This window comes from Podarcis cretensis (assembly GCF_951804945.1).
Source record: "Podarcis cretensis genome assembly, chromosome: 6".
Lineage (NCBI taxonomy): Eukaryota > Metazoa > Chordata > Lepidosauria > Squamata > Lacertidae > Podarcis > Podarcis cretensis.
The window spans coordinates 17013500-17027700 of record NC_137175.1 but is presented as its reverse complement, the minus strand read 5'-3'; the positions used below and the strand labels follow the sequence as shown (position 1 = coordinate 17027700).

Here is a 14201-nt window from a genome sequence, read left to right as displayed (position 1 = left end):
CGGAAAATTCACACAGGATTATAACTGGTGTTTACCTGTTTAAGGAGATTATCAGAAGAGATCATAAAGAAAAAAAGAAAAATATACGAACAAGGTGAAACGTGAGAACAGCAAGATAGGACTGGATAGAATTATGGCACTTCTGGGTTGGCGCCTCCAGCAATGGCTGAATTCCTCTGATCAGGAGGAATTTGCTTCATGGAAATTAGGGTCTGGCCGCCATGGCGAAGGCGGGGACGTGGAGAAGCCTGTGAACGTGGGATTCGCCTGGAACCTTTTGCGCCTCCCCACTCACGGGGAAACCCGGTTTCAGGGATCCGGAGCGACGTGGGGTGAGTGGCGCAGTGCTTCGAATTGACTGCTTCTTTCACGGAGTGAAGCCGCATAGCTGTTGTTGGAGAGCGCTGACTTTTTCCTGTGGACAATTTGATCTTAAAACAACTACCCATGAGTAGAACGGAAAATTGGATTTTTAAACGTCTTAATTTGGCACCGAAATGGGGAGGTTTAAAACAGGAAGTCCGCCTTCCCCTTTTGTAAATAGACTGAAGCAAAGAGGCTGCAAGCTAAAGTCTCGGAAAGTCTTCTGTAAAGGATTAAACCTCCATCGGTTAAAATCATTAAACCCCCCCTTGGAAACAGGAGAAGAGGGGGGAAATTTTGGATCGTGTAAGCCTGCAGGAGAGAGAGCGAAGAAAGATAAATTACCACTGCTTCGAACCTGGAAACGGGCTGCTAGTAAGACTGACGTTTTGGGAAAGTTCATTGACTGTGAATAAAACGTATGTGGACAGATAGCTAAATAAGAGAAATATGCTGTTTCCATTGTTTCCTTCTGCATTTAAAAAGGAGTAAAAGTAACCGAAAATTGAAACTAATTTTGTTGCTTGAACTGTGTTTAAAAGGATTGATACAAATAGAAATTGTATCCCTCTAGAGGGAGCCTTTGAAACTGTTACAGGAGTGGAGCTGGGGGAATTACCAGCTGCAGAGATAAAAAACTGTGAGAACTAGGGATTGACCTTGGATTGGTAAGAATGTCGACAGAAGAAGCCTTAGTGATTGCATTATGCAAGATAAGTGCTTCATTGGAACAGCTTCATAAGAAGACGGATGTGATGACTATCAAAATTGACAATTTGGGACAAAAAGTGACTGATTTGGGACAAAAAGTGAACATCTATACAGAAACTATTCAGGAATTGTTTCAGGAATCTACTTTGACATGGCAAATTGTTGAGAAGGCAAGGGAGAAAGTTATTGTTGAACCTAAAGTAATACATGTGGAGAGAGTCCCAGTCTTACAGAGGCAATTTGATGAATATAAGTTGTTGCCTTCTATGACTGAATTTAGAGAAAGTCAGATTTTGAGGATTGGAACCCTGCTTGGATTTGAGAAGGAAAGTTGGATAGATTCCCTCATGCAGGGATGTACTGACCTTTGGGATTTGGACTTGGGCCAGGAGGAGATTGGAGTTGTGGGGACTTTCAGTTTTGGAGGGATTTTGAAACACGTCCTGAAACATATTTTGGACTTTAGTGCTAACTACGGAGATTTGGCTGACCTGTTGAGAAGGAATAAAAATATTGCTAGGTTGGAGCCTCCCCGAGATCTACTCCTCGGCATCAAAGGAAGGAAATTAAGAACAAGATCAACAGAAGACAAAGTAAAGTGCATGTATAAATATGAAGAAGATCTGCAGAAGGGACTTGGAAAAGAGTTAAGAGCCTCGGACAGAAGATCACCAGATTGATGGACCATATGGAATAGACGGAAAGGGCTGGCAGAATCCGAGACCAGGGAGAAGAGACGGTGGAAGAAGATTGGAAAAAGTTTAAAGTTTATTTATAGAAATATTGTAAAATTTAAAGAGTGTTAGAAAAATGTTGGAATGAAATTATATGGCTTTGGTAGAAATGTTATAAGGAGTTAAGTATAAATAAGTATTATGGTATTAATGGAAGATAAGGTTAAAATAAGTTAAGATAATTATATGACAGAAAATAGAGAAATAGGGAAAAGAATTGCTGAAATAATTAATAGAAGTGGAATACAAAAAGGGACAGACTCTGGGGTTGTGCGCCCATCTCACTTAAGAGGCCAGGGGCCAGCGCTGTCCGCAGACACTTCCGGGTCACGTGGCCAGCGTGACATCGCTGCTCTGGCCAGAGCCAGAGCCAGAGCCAGAGCCGCACACGGAAACGCCATTTACCTTCCCACTGGTAAGCGGTCCCTATTTATCTACTTGCACCCGGAGGTGCTTTCGAACTGCTAGGTTGGCAGGCGCTGGGACCGAGCAGCGGGAGCGCACCCCGCCGCAGGGATTCGAACCGCCGACCTTTCGATCGGCAAGCCCTAGGCGCTGAGGCTTTAACCCACAGCGCCACCTGCGTCCCATGAAGGTAAAGGTACCCCTGCCCGTACAGGCCAGTCTTGACAGACTCTGGGGTTGTGCGCCCATCTCACTTAAGAGGCCAGGGGCCAGCACTGTCCGGAGACACTTCCGGGTCACGTGGCCAGCGTGACATCGCTGCTCTGGCCAGAGCCAGAGCCGCACACGGAAACGCCGTTTACCTTCCCGCTGGTAAGCGGTCCCTATTTATCTACTTGCACCTGGGAGTGCTTTCGAACTGCTAGGTTGGCAGGCGCTGGGACCGAGCAGCGGGAGTGCACCCCGCCGCAGGGATTCGACTTGCCGATCGAAAGGTCGGCGGTTCAAATCCCTGCGGCGGGGTGCGCTCCCGCTGCTCGGTCCCAGCGCCTGCCAACCTAGCAGTTCGAAAGCACCTCCGGGTGCAAGTAGATAAATAGGGACCGCTTACCAGCGGGAAGATAAACAGCGTTTCCGTGTGTGACTCTGGCTCTGGCCAGAGCAGCGATGTCACGCTGGCCACGTGACCCGGAAGTGTCTCCGGACAGCGCTGGCCCCTGGCCTCTTAAGTGAGATGGGCGCACAACCCCAGAGTCTGTCAAGACTGGCCCGTACGGGCAGGGGTACCTTTACCTTTTTACAAAAAGGGAGGTGAGAGGAGGTCGATGAAACGAGGGAATGAAAGATAGGGCATTGAAACGCTATGATGTATGTTTTTTTTATTTTTTTATGTTTAGTTTAATGTGTTAATGTTGTGTTGTGCATTGTTTATATATTGTATTGTATTGTATTGTATTTCTTTTGCCTTTTTTTCTTTTTTCTTTTCTTCTTCTTTTCTTCTTTTTTTGTAAGGTTTAAAAGTAATAAATATTGTTTTTTTAAAAATGGATAGAATTATGAACATTATTTGGACAGATTTGTGGATATTAACGCAGCAGCAAGATTATTGGAATCCCCTTCAGAACTTGAAATATGGGTCCCCCCACCAAAAAATATAAAATTTGGCTTTGTAATTTGGAACTTATGTGATGTGATGTGATGTAATGTGATGTGATTTGATTGGTCGGTTAATACAAATTATTTAAATAAAAAAAAAGAGAGAGTGATGAGTTCATGGTTACCTGCTGAGCTTTCACAGTTGGGTGGGCATCTGAACATGGCTGCCCGTGGCCTTAAGGCCTATGATATCACAAGGCCTTGTTCCATAGCATCACTTTGTCCTGACTCAATGTTCTCAGGCTTGGGGATGTTGGAGGTGTGTGGTTCCAGTGCATGGGGCAGTATCCAACAAATATGTCCCATCAGTGCAAGGAATTCTGACTGAGCAATGGTACTTTCCCCCCTCCCAGCATTCACCACACACCTTTCCAAATGTCCCAGTTACAGATAGGTAGCCGTGTTGGTCTGCCATAGTCAAAACAAAAAAAATTCCTTCCAGTAGCACCTTAAAGACCAACTAAGTCAGTTCTTGGTATGAGCTTTCGTGTGCATGTATCTGAAGAAGTGTGCATGCACACGAAAGCTCATACCAAGAACTGACTTAGTTGGTCTTTAAGGTGCTACTGGAAGGAATTTTTTTGTCTTTCCAAATGTGTTCTAGAGGGTTGTGTAGACCCATAGAACAGATTAATTGGTGCATGTGTGAGAAACGGGGAAAGTCTCACTGTGCAAGTTAAAGTTGAAGCATGGATGAGCCCTTAGTGGCTGACCAAGACACTCAGGAATTTCAATAGTTCATGTGGGAAACAGCTATTTTATCATGTGGTCTATTTGCAAGAGCATTGCAAATACTATTTGAAGAGTATTGCAGTTGCAGTCTCTTCTCTCCCTTCATAGGGTGCATTATTTTTAAATAGGGTGCACAGGTCTTGAGGTTGCCCATCAGCAAACACACAGTTCACCAGGTCAGAGTGTTCCCCTCTATGGTAAGATGCATTGTATTTTTTTCCAGTTTAAAGTAATGTAAGAAGACAGTGTTTGAGCAAACCACCCGCTGCTCCTTTAATCTTGTGCCCCAGCTGGGAGGACACACCAGAAGTCAGGATGAAAATGGGGAGGTGAGGCAGCAACTCTTCCAGAGTTGGAAAAGCAGCTGGAAGCACATTCTCAGCAGGTCCTAAAAGGGAAGAGGTAGGTGTGTGTGTGTGTGTGTGTGTGTGTGAGAGAGAGAGAGAGAGAGAGAGAGATATGGGTGGGAGGTAAAAGTCAAAGGCAAGGAGAAATTGAAAGGGGGGGGCGGAGAGGAAAATGGGAGAAGAAGGGCAGGGAGAGGGGAAGTAGGAAGAAACAGAGAAGTATTTAGGTGAAGATCTGGAGCCAGTAACATCAGTGACAAGTTACATGAAGAAGGGGGAGGAAGAGTTTGGACTAACAATACAGCAAACAAATAAACAGAACAGGATGGGATGGGATGGGATCCAATCATGGCAGGAGTCCCAGGGGCTCACCAGGAGGTCTGTGAAGGTAACAGACACCCTGGGGTTCTGCAGGTCACTGGGATCAAAAGGATGGGGTGGAGGAAGTATGACCATGGTTATTTCTTAATTTGTGTCAATGCACATGAATTAGAATATGAAACTTTTATGCAAAACCCCACCTTTTTTCTTGACAATGTGTAGGTGGGCGCTGTAGGAACATTACCACAGCCTTCACGTCTGAAACTGGGCCTCTTGAGTGTGACAATTTCAAACATGTTGGCTGTTTCTTGTGCAGCACCTACCAGAACATGATAAATCCTGCCACTGCTTAACCTGGCTTAGTTCAGGCTTATTCCAATCTTCTCTGAAAGGGCAAATGTAGCCTTGGTACTCAAGCCAAATTAAATGTAAGCTTCAATGTTTTGGTGATGTAAAAATGTGCACTTGTCTGCCCAGAACAAGGTTACTTGCTGTGCTTATATAAATCCCATAGTCTGGAGGACTTGTGGAATAAAGTAAAACTCGTTAAGAGAGGTATTTTCAGGTAACCCGATTACACTGAGTAAACTCTTCCTTGTGGTTCACAGTCTTTGTAAGGCATACAAAGCTCTAAGGCTGAGTACGAATTGTATTTGCTTGTTTAGATGTGGGGGGAATTGAAAGGATGACCAGTCGCTCATCAGAAATGCACCATTAGCCTGAGGCACTCAAGGAAAGCTTGTAACTCCCACTGCCCTGTCAGAACATTTCCATATTCTGAAGGGAAATACCCAGTCAACAGGAAGGAGAAAGAGAGCTAACAGTTTGCATGGAAGCTGAAAGGCTTTTGTTTCTTCCACTGAGGACATGAGTTGGTAGCCAACACTGCTTAAGTTATATTGGGGGTGGGATGAGGAGAGAAGAATGGAGGCAGAGCTAGTTAATGTGAACTAATTTGCCATGCTCAGATATGCAGATGACACAACCTTGATGGCAGAAAGTGAGGAGGAATTAAAGAACCTTTTATTGAGGGTGAAAGAGGAGAGTGCAAAATATGGTCTGAAGCTCAACATCAAAAAAACAAAGATCATGGCCACTGGGCCCATCACCTCCTGGCAAATAGAAGGGGAAGAAATGGAGGCAGTGAGAGATTTTACTTTCTTGGGCTCCATGATCACTGCAGATGGTGACAGCAGCCACAAAATTAAAAGACGCCTGCTTCTTGAGAGAAAAGCAATGACAAACCTAGATAGCATCTTAAAAAGTAGAGACATCACATTGCCAACAAAGGTCCGTATAGTAAAAGCTATGGTTTTCCCAGTAGTGGTGTATGGAAGTGAGAGCTGGACCATAAAGAAGGCTGATCGCTGAAGAATTGATGCTTTTGAATTATGGTGCTGGAGGAGACTCTTGAGAGTCCCATGGACTGCAAGAAGATCAAACCTATCCATTCATTATTAAGGAAATCAGCCCTGAGTGCTCACTGGAAGGACAGATCGTGAAGCTGAGGCTCCAATACTTTGGCCACCTCATGAGAAGAGAAGACTCCCTGGAAAAGACCCTAATGTTGGGAAAGATGGAGGGCACAAGGAGAAGGGGACGACAGAGGACAAGATGGTTGGATAGTGTTCTCGAAGCTACCAGCATGAGTTTGACCAAACTGCGGGAGGCAGTGGAAGACAGAAGTGCCTGGTGTGTTCTGGTCCATGGGGTCACCAAGAGTCAGACACAACTAAACGACTAAACAACAACAACAATTTGCCATGGTCCCCAATAATAGTACCTCCTGCATCTTCCTTCTCCCACACATTGTAACCACTAATAACCTTTTCAAGTTCTGCCCACTAATGAAGCCACTGTCTCTTCCTATTCCGCAGCCCCTTTCATTACCACCTCCATTTCCATGCTTCATACTCCTGCTTTTGTACCCCATCTTCCCTTCGCCTTCCTCCTCCTCCTTCCTTATCTCAACTCTCTTGCGCACAGACCACTCTCAAGTCCACGACTCTTCCTCTCTCCTATGCTGCTGCTCTCTTTGAACATACTTCCCACAATGGCATATGTTACATTATCTTTAAGATGAATAGAACTGTAAGAACAAGGCTGTCAGTTAGCATGTAGAGCAGGTTAAGTTCAGTTGATGGATGTTGTACATACGTATGTGGATGCTTGTTGTTAATATCCATTCTAAAGGAATGTTGAAGGAATGGTACCAAGAGTGAAATGCATTGTGTGAAGATACTATGAAATATTTGAGGGCTCCACATCCTTTAAATCCATCCATTTCCATCTTCTCCAAATTCCTCCTTTTCTCCAGCTTTCATCTCCCCTGTCACCACAGCCCTAAAGCTTTCTCTCTCACACATGCACCCACCTTCCTCCCTACCTCCCATATTCCTCCTCCACTCCAAATGCCACCTTTAGCCCCACAAAAAGTGTGGGAGTTTTTGCAGTCAAAACTCACAATGCATATCTATGCTAGTTAGTAAATGAAGGGGTTAAAGACCACGGAAGTATAAATTGCTAGAGATGGTATAGCTAGGTCATGCCTCCCCCCTTTGGGGAGGGAGGAAGTATTGTTTGTTTCCTGTCCCCTCCCCCACTTGAATCATGTAACCTGAGCAGACCACATGGGGCTGGAGCTCCCGTGCCCAGACTCCATGTTTGAAAATACTTTTTGTATTTTGTAACCAAGCATACCTTGCCTTTGTTGTTTCTGCTGTTTCTGCTGAATGGTGCTTGAGTGAGACCTATGGGTACTGTAAGTAAAGCATTTAAACTTACTCAAGTTTGTGGTCTATTTGCTCTGAGAGGGGTATAGGTCAGGGAGCAGCATTTTAACTGCTCAATACTGGGACATTTAAAGGTCTAACAATCTATATTTTTGTGCTTTGCAAATGCTGCATAGATTTGTGTTTTAAACTCTGATGGGGGTTGTGGGTTTTTTGCTAAAGAGTGAGTCAAGCCACTATTTTTGAATTCAGGAGTCACCCATTTTTCTTGTAGTTCCCCACACATGTGGGACTTCAGGATGAATTGGTATTCACAAGTTATTTCCCAACAAAGAGTTCCACTTGACCCTTCCCCATCCCTCTCTGTCACCACATAGAGCCCCCTCCCCAATTCTTTCCTTAAGCCCTCCACAGGTCATTTACTACAGATGTGAATCCCCTCCTGTTTATTCTTGCTCCCTCCTCCTCCTGCTGCCCCTGCCTTTAGAGCTTTGGGAAACAGCCAATGAAAATAGTGAGATGATGGACTAGCTCAAATATAGTATAGAGAGAAACAGAGCTAGATCCTTGGTATGAAATTTTAATGGCTTGATTGAAACATTTTATGGAAAGTTTATCGTTACGATTAACATTTTATAGACCTTTCTGCACAGGGGATGCAATTTTGTTATGCAACCAAGCAAGCAAAGTGGGGGTGGGTGGGGAGAAATCCAATTTCTTTTTGCTTGAGTTCTATTCTGAAAGAGGTTACTTTCTAGGTGTCATTTAGTTTTCATGGAAACAAAGTTTGGGGGAGAAGAAGCACATCGACTACAAATGTGACAATAAAAGCAATAACGTTTGAGTTCTTCTTTTCAAGTACATCGTGCAAAGTTTTTGCATTATTTGTTCCAGGCTTTTTGGTGAGCGATGCAGTTGACTCCTTTTCAACTCCACTCCTGTAAAAGAAATCATTGTCAATTGATGTGGTTTGATTTCCCCCCCTCTGCTTGTCTATTCTGAGCATGTAGAGCTTTGAACACACAGCAGTTGTACTGCATATTACTAACCTGTCTTTTAGACATAATATTTTGTCTAAGAAGAGGATAAATATTGGAACTTATTGAAAAGAAAAGAAAAAGAAAGGATCAGTGGTGTTAGTTTTTACAAAACTTTATTTTTTAAAAAACCTAAAAGGTTTTGGAACCAATATACAGTCTTTTTAAAAGAAACAAACAAACCAGCAGAGTAATCCTATGCATGCATACTCAGAAGCAAGTAATCTAATGTTTAATGGAGTTACTCCTTAAGTTTGGTTAGGAGAGCAACTTTTGTTACACTGTAGTTCAGGGACAGGGAATGTGTGGCCTGCCAGAGGTTGCTGAACAACAACTCCCATCATCTTTGACTATTGGCCATGCTGCAGCTGATGGGGACTGGAGTTCAACATCATATATGGACCATTGGGCCATTTAGGACAGACATTTTAATAACAAGTATTAAACAGATATCAAACAGAGCTCCGTTGCTTATAGCATGGTGCTGATAACGTAAAGGTCGATTCCCATGTGGAATAGCTGCATATTCCGGCATTGCAGGGAGTTGGACTAGATCGTCCTCAGGGTCCCTTCCAACTCTACAATTCTATGATTATATGATTCTAAGTAAGCGCACGTGTTTGTACAACAATGATGAACTGAGCTTAACTTTTATTACTAGCTGTCAAAGCTAACTAAACAGACCTTCCCTTAAGAAGAAGGTGAAGAAGAGTTTGGATTTGATATCCCGCTTTACCCTAAGGAGTCTCAAAGCGGCTAACAATCTCCTTTTCCCTTCCTCCCCCACAACAAACACTCTGTGAGGTGAGTTAGGCTGAGAGACTTCAGAGAAGTATGACTAGCACCCAGCAGCTGCATGTGGTGGAGCGGGGACGCAAACCTGGTTCACCAGATTACGAGTCCACCACTCATAACCACTATACTACACTGGTTCTCTAGGATTCTAAGATTCTAGGACTCTAAGATTCTACAGTGGTACCTTGGGTTACATACGCTTCAGGTTACATATGCTTCAGGTTACAGACTCCACTAACCCAGAAATAGTACCTCGGGTTAAGAACTTTGCTTCAGGATGAGAACAGAAATCATGCAGTGGCAGCCAAGGCCCCATTAGCTAAAGTGGTGCTTCGGGTTAAGAACAGTTTCAGGTTAAGAACAGACCTCCAGAACGAATTAAGTACATAACCAGAGGTACCACTGTACAGTAACATATGTATATCATCCCACCAAGTGCTAACTGCGGCTCAGGACTGTGGCTCAATACCTCTTTCCATATGAACCTACCTGGCCCCTGAGATCATCTTCTGAGGCTCTCCTTCATGTGCCTCCCCCTTGAGAGGTCCAGAGGGTGGCAACACGAGAACAAACCTTCTCTGCAGTGGCTCCCTGTCTGTGGAATGTTCTCCCCAGGGAGGATTGCCTGGCACCTTCATTATACCCTCCTCTGCACATGTTCCAGCTTGTCAACATCCTTCTTAAATTGTAGTGCCCAGTATGGAACATAGTATTCCAAGTGTGGCCTGACTAAGGAAGAATAGAGTGGTACTATTACTTTCCTTGAACTGGACACAATATCTCTGTTGATGCAGCCTAGAATAGCATTAGATTTTTTGTTGCTGCTGCTGCTTCTCATAGCCGAGTAAGATTGTCTTCCATAAACATGGTTTTAACACTGAGTCTGTTAAGTGACTGTGGAGGCCAATTCTGGACCCAGCCGTCCTTCCACAGTGGGGACATTGGTTCCAGAGTGGGAGTTGATCACAGTGTGGATTTGCCAAGTGTGCCTTCCTCTTAGCATGTTTCTCCCTTGTGTTCTGAGTTCGAGTGTCTTCAAAGTCCATGACACCTTTGAAAGAAAAGAAAATAGAAGAGAAGAGAAGAGAAGAGAAGAGAAAAGAAAAGAAAAGAAAAGAAAAGAAAAGAAAAGAAAAGAAAAGAAAAGAAATCAGATTGGTCTGGCATGACTTGTTTTTGAGAAACCCATGCTGGGTCTTCGTAATCACAGCATCCTTTTCTTAATGCTCACAGACCGACTGTTGAATCATCTGTTCTAGGATCTTCCCTGATATCGTTGTCAAACACGGGTTGGTAGTTACTTGGGTCTCCCCCCCCCCTTTGAAGATGGGGCAACATTTGCCTTCCCTAGTCTGTAGGGACATCACCTGCATTCTCCAAGAATTCTTAAAGATAATAGATGAAGGCTCTGAAAATACATCTACAAGCTCCTTTAGTATGGGTGCAGCTCATCAGGCCCTGGAGATTTGATTTCATTTAAAGTAGCTAGCTGTTCCCTTACTACCTCTTTTCCTATCTTGGGCTGCAGCTCCCCCCTTACATAATTTATTCTGTTATCACCAGGTTGGGCATCATTTTCCTTTTGCGTGAAGACAGAGGCAAAGTAGGTGTTGAGTAGTTCCACCTTTTCTCTATCACACAATAGCATTTCTCCATGTTCCCCACATGGAGGACCTATCACTTGTTCTTCCTCTTACTTCGGACATAGTCAAAGAAACCTTTTTAAAAATTATTTTTAGTCTCCCTTGCAAGCCTGAGCTCATTCTGAGCTTTAGTCAGCCTGATTTTCCCCCTGCAACTATTGGCTACTCATGTATATTCCTCCTTTGTGATTTCCCCTTTCTTTCATATCTTATACATGCCCTTCTTAACTCTCAGCTCATCTGTATGCTCCTTATGCAGCCACACCAGTTTCCTTAGATGCCTCCTACTTTTCTTTCTTGTTGGTATTGTCTGCATTTGGGCCTTTAGTGTTTCTCCTTTTAGAAACTTCCATCCTTCTTGGACTCCCTTCTCACTGAGTATTTCTGACCACAGGATCACACCCAGTAGCTCTTTCAGCTTTTCGAAACTGGCCTTCTTAAAGTCCAGAGTGCGTGTCTGACTACATTCAGTTTTCCCTTGCCTAAAGTCTCTGAGTTGACAGAAAGCTTTTGGAGGGAAAACCAGCGAAATACTCAAATAGAGTTCCTTTCTTTCCCCCTTCCTTTTGGTTAGGCTGACCACTAATGGAAAGAAGAAGAAAATAAAACGCTTTTTTGTTCACCTTGCTTTTTGACAGTGAATAAGAAAGGTCCAGGGAATTGCATGGAAATCAGTGGTGGTTGCTGTCCACTGGGAATGTTGGGGCAGAAGGGTGGGAGCACAAACAGTAGGCAGAGCAGGAGTCAATTATAGGCAGATCCAACTAATTCATGTTTCATCTCCATCATCCCTGTTGAGTTCTACAAGGGTGGCACTGAAACTGAGCAGGATGAGAAAGCTGATAGGCAGCACTACCCCCCTGTTTGGGTTGTAAGAAGGCAGGCGGGGGATGGCCGAGGGTAATGTGAGGTTGGTGGGACATTTATTATTATTATTTTATTTATTGAAGTCGTTAGTCACTTAATCTTGCCCAGGGCAGCCCATAGTGACTTACAACCAAACAGACAATTGTCCTAACAGGGCAGTCTCTACAACTGGGAAGACATCAAGTGCAGCGATTCCGTCGAATCTGGAAGCTGGCTTAAGGGTATAGCACCTGGGGACAGAAGCTTCTCTTTGGAGGAAATGTACGGTATAATATAATAAATAAGCATAAATAAAGTTGGCCTCCAACTGTTTTGATCCTTTCATAGGACCTTAACGCAGCTATTAGTCAAGAAATGCCAAAAATAACTTTTCTTCTTCTTCTTTAGGATGCTGATTGCAGATGCTATTTTCCCGAAAGCAAAAGTGACAGTAAAATTGTGATCTACTCTGGGGAAAATGAGCACAGCCTTTACTTGATGCAATACACAAACTTGAACTTTAATGGATTTCTCAAGAAAGCTCATCTCACAGCAAGAATTCTTTCATCCTGCAGTAGTGACAGAGAAAATGGGTTCACAGGAGGGTTTCCCCTCCCCTCTCTTTCCCAGTATTAAGTTAAGAAAAATAAAATAAAAAAGTAGAACTGATATGGGAAACTTTTTTCAAAGCCTTTCTACTTATGAACCACAGCCTGTGAAATAATGTCCTATGCATTTTAAAGACATGGTGAAATCAAAGTACTACATAAATAAATAAAAAAACCATTTTCCGAGATACAATCATAGGCAGGATATATTATTAAAAGTTTAATTACCATCTCACTGTATATATGAATATAGAAGATCAAGAGAAGATTTGAGGTGAGAAAAGCTGTTTAATTAAAAATTTACCAAACTTTTTAAAAATAAAAACGTGAGATGTATAGCTGCATTTTCTGCTAAAGACAAGTTTATTATTCTTTTATTGATTTGATACATGTATTAGTCACTTTTAAATGAAACCGAATTTCAGAGCAATTTACAAGAAATGGCACAAAATGTACCACTTATGACTCATTATGTGAGTAAAGGTTACTGTTCTTCAACAGTCTCAGGAATAATTGCTAACTGGAGCTCATCAGGCTTCTGAAAGCGGTCCCCCATGCTCTGTGTACACTACAACCTTTTCCCCTAGGCCACACCTCTGCTCTCCAAGCCTCCTTTCCCATGTTGCTGAGCTGTAATCGTCAACTAGCTAAGCAGCATGGGGGAGATCTTGGGGAGAAGATGTGGAAACCTTCCCAATCCCCATGCTGCTCAGTTGACTGGATATGAGAGCTCAGCCACATGGGAAGGTTCATCTGCTGCTAGCACAGTGTTTCCCAAACTGGAATCTCCAATTGTTTTTGAACTACAATTCCCATCGTCCCTGACCACTGGTCCTGCTAGCTAGGGATGATGGGAGTTGTAGTTCAAAAACAGCTGGAGACCCAAGTTTGGGAAACACTGTGATAGGTAAACTAGAATCCCTGAACAACTGAGCAGGGGAGAAGCAAGAAGAAGAGAAGAGTTTGGATTTTATATCCCGCTTTATCACTACCCGAAGGAGTCTCAAAGTGGCTAACATTCTCCTTTCCCCTCCTCCCCCACAACAAACACTCTGTGAGGTGAGTGGGGCTGAGAGACTTCAAAGAAGTGTGACTAGCCCAAGGTCACCCAGCAGCTGCATGTGGAGGAGCGGAGAAGTGAACCCGGTTCCCCAGATTATGAATCTACTGCTCTTAACCACTACACCACACTGGCAAGAAGCTGACCAACTTTAAATAAGCCTATTAGATATCAATAAAACTTTTGTAAGACTTTAATTACTAGAGTTGAGCAGAGCTCCATGTAAGAGCTGAGCTTCTCTGCAAGTGAAGCATCTCCTCCTGGGTCTATATTCACTGTGTCTTGAGCATATTGGGTGCAAGCATATATGTGAGGGTAATTTTTCAATGGGAAAAGTTCATTTTTAAACCAATTAAACTTATCTCAAAACACAGATTATTGCTTACACCAGAACTGAAACAACAAGAACCACCAAAGCAGGCCACCTCTATTATAAATCTTTGGCTCATTTTCACAGGAAGGGGCTTTAAAAGAAATATACAATGCAGGAGCAGGCAACAAGCACCAGTAATTAAATGTACTTGCTCTTCTTCTTCTGTTAAGCTAAATGATACTGGGGCCCGACACAGAACTTCAGCTGAATCAAATGCTAAAAATATTGGAGATAAAAGCATTGCCAATTAAGTTCTTCCGTCTGTATCAAAAAAGCTAATGTTATGTGTCTGCAAAGCTAATTGTGAGACTCTGGGTGGAAGATGCTTGGATGCTGATC

At 43.3% G+C, this 14201-nt stretch overlaps 1 long non-coding RNA gene across 1 annotated transcript in view; it reads left to right on the top strand.

Annotated features, from left to right (window-relative positions):
- The window catches only part of LOC307218168, a 30458-nt gene extending 18133 nt beyond the window's left edge, over nt 1-12325 (top strand). Inside the window, exon 3 of the long non-coding RNA XR_013839846.1 lies at nt 12230-12325. This is a non-coding gene — a long non-coding RNA (uncharacterized lncRNA). The remainder of the gene's footprint in view (nt 1-12229) is intronic.
- Nucleotides 12326-14201: the final 1876 nt, after the last annotated feature.